We start from the raw sequence: 2,843 nt of genomic DNA, 5'->3' as shown, positions 1-2,843 counted from the left end.
GAATTGTACTCACAAATCACTAAGCATATTTGGAACCAGACAAATGTTTGTGAAGATAGTGATACTCGTGTTTTACCCATTTCAAGTATTCACCTTGGAGCGCCTGGGGCTGACTCACCTCAAAGGTACTTTCCAGCAGTTCCCCGCAGGTGCCTGTCCCCTGTGGACGTGTGAACTGCTGGTTCCTATTGAAGCTCTGGCAAAACACCACCAGAGCTCAACAATGCTTCATGCAAATCAGCAGCCATAACAAGATAGGTCAAGGCAGGCTCTTGACACACAGGAGCAAAATAAAATGGCCTTTGCCGCCAAAATAATGAGCCACTGGGATGCCTGGATGGCTCAGTTGGTTAAGCGTCCAACTCTTGATATCAGCTGAGGTCATGCTCTCGAGGCCATGAGATCCAGTTTGGGAATCTCTCTCTCCCTCTCTCTGCCCCTCCCCCCTCCCACTCTTTTTCTCTCAAATTGAATAAGTAAACAATAATGTCTATCATAGAATTTCTCCAATTTTCACCCTGATGGAATTAGCCAAGTTATATTCTGGAAAAAAAAAAAAAAGTCGTAGAATAGGTATCTGTGTGATGTCATGATGATGTAATTTATTTTTATTTAAGTAGGCTTCGCGCCCAGTGTGGAGCCCAACATGGCGTCTAACACACAACTCTGAGATCAATACCTGAGCTGAGATGAAGAGTCAGACCCTTAACTGACTGAGCCACCAGGTGCCCTGAAGATGTAATTTTAAAAGTTAGTTATGAAGCATATATAGTACTGATGTAATTTTTTTTAAATAAAAGCCTTTGCATTTATTCATGTAGACTTTCATTAATTCAACAAATATTTAATGATAATGCACTACGACTCAGTGATTTGCCTCTCTCGTGTATCGGGGAGACACTAGTGAAAAATGTAGAACTCTCTCACCAGTGCAGTTTTTCAACATCAGTGGATTTTATCATTACATAGCTCAACTTCACTCTAGATCTGATAGTTACACCTACAGATTCTAAAACTATTATTGATAATAACATAATATTTACTATTCACCATGTAACAAATACTGTTCATAATATTAACTCATTTAATAAATTCTTTCTATTGCCATGAGGAGACGTGTTATTACTTTAAAGAGTGCACTGGGGAGCCTGGGTGGCTGAGTCGGTTAAGTGTCTGACTTCGGCTCAGGTCATGATCTCACAGTTTGTGAGTTCGAGCTCCATGTCAGGCTCAGTGCTGACAGCTTAAAGCCTGAAGCCTGCTTCAGATTCTGTGTGTCTCTCTCTCTGCCCCTCCCCTGTTCACATGCTCTGTCTCTCTGTCTGTCTCTTAAAAATAAATAAACATTAAGAAAATTAAAAAATAAAATAAAGAGTGCACATTTTCTTTGTACAGATTTCTACTTTCTCAGACATGTCAAAAAAGAAAAAATGAACTAAAATATTCCTTTATATATAATATTGTAATGAAACACATTATTTACTAGGAACTGTGTTTCACTAGAACCACAGAATCAGTCAACTCAAACAAGTACAGCTAAAACAAATAAGAGGTTTGATCTCTGTTATCTTACTGTATACTATTTGACATTCATTGAGCACCTACACGGATCCAAACATAGAAAAAGGTACTAAGAATATAGCAGAAAACAAGACAATCTTTCTGCCTTCATCCTAAAGCAAGCTAGAATTCAAGTTCCAGGATTATAGTTATATAATACCATTGTAACTATAATTTATAATAGTATAGAAGAGCCACTATTATTATTTCAATGTTATAGATGAGAAACCAGCTCAGTAATACGTGGTGGGGTAGAATCAAACTCAGGTGTAGCTTAAACTCTCTAAGAAACAAGTTTTCTCACCTAAAAAGCAAAATAATACTTACCTTACAGTCTGACGATATTGGTAGAGGTAGTCAGATCTCTGGCACACACAGCGGCTCCTGAATAAATCAGAATTTGTTGTAAGAGGAAAATGATTCATGAGCTTGAGTGGACACACTGTATTTTTCATCTCTTTCGAAATGGAACAGATCTTTTATTTTATTTTATTTTATTTTATTTTTCATCATCAGATGTCTCCTGCATGGTTTGTCTCCTCAGTCATCGTCCACAGGACTCTGAGAAGTTGTAGGAACATGCAGGCGCAGACACAAGGCCTGGCTTCATCTCCAACGTCGTGGAAAGGGACTGTACGTCACGGGGCAGAGCCCTATGCTCCCCTATGCCACCTGGACAGAGCCCCGGGAGAGAATGCCACCTGGACAGAGCCCAGGGAGACCACCTGGACAGAGCCCCGGGGAGAGAACGCCACCTGGACAGAGCCCGGGGAGACCACCTGGACAGAGCCCCGGGGAGAGAACACCACCTGGACAGAGCCCCGGGAGAGAAACAGATCTTTTAACAAGGAATCTTTTCAAAAGTTCTCCCCAATATGGGACGCAGTCAGTTAAGCATCTAACTCTTGACTTCAGCTCGGGTCATGATCTCACAGTGGTGAGATTGAGCCTTGCGTTGGGCTCCATGCTGGGTGTGGAGTCTGCTTGGGATTCTCTCTCTCTCTCTCTCTCTCTCTCTCTCTCTCTCTCTCTCAAAATAAATAAATAAATAAATAAACTTAAAAAAAGTTCTCCCTGTGTAACTATGTCTTGGAGGATTTACAATACATTTTTCCATAATAGAACTTTAACTTACCAACAGGACTGAATTGTACTCACAAATCACTAAGCGTATTTGGAACCAGACAAATGTTTGTGAAGATAGTGATACTCGTGTTTTACCCATTTCAAGTATTCACCTTGGAGCGCCTGGGTGGCTCAGCCGGTTATGCATCTGACTTCGG

General features: G+C 40.8%; 1 non-coding gene across 1 annotated transcript; it reads right to left on the bottom strand.

The window, feature by feature from the left end:
• Positions 1-2,074: 2,074 nt before the first annotated feature.
• On the bottom strand, positions 2,075-2,290 carry LOC115275583. The gene has a single exon (XR_003901644.1). It is a non-coding gene; the product is annotated as a small nucleolar RNA SNORA73 family (small nucleolar RNA).
• Positions 2,291-2,843: the final 553 nt, after the last annotated feature.

Source organism: Suricata suricatta, chromosome 12 (genome assembly GCF_006229205.1).
Source record: "Suricata suricatta isolate VVHF042 chromosome 12, meerkat_22Aug2017_6uvM2_HiC, whole genome shotgun sequence".
NCBI lineage: Eukaryota > Metazoa > Chordata > Mammalia > Carnivora > Herpestidae > Suricata > Suricata suricatta.
The sequence above is the reverse complement of the archived record's forward strand: the minus strand, read 5'-3'. Positions and strand labels throughout refer to the sequence as shown.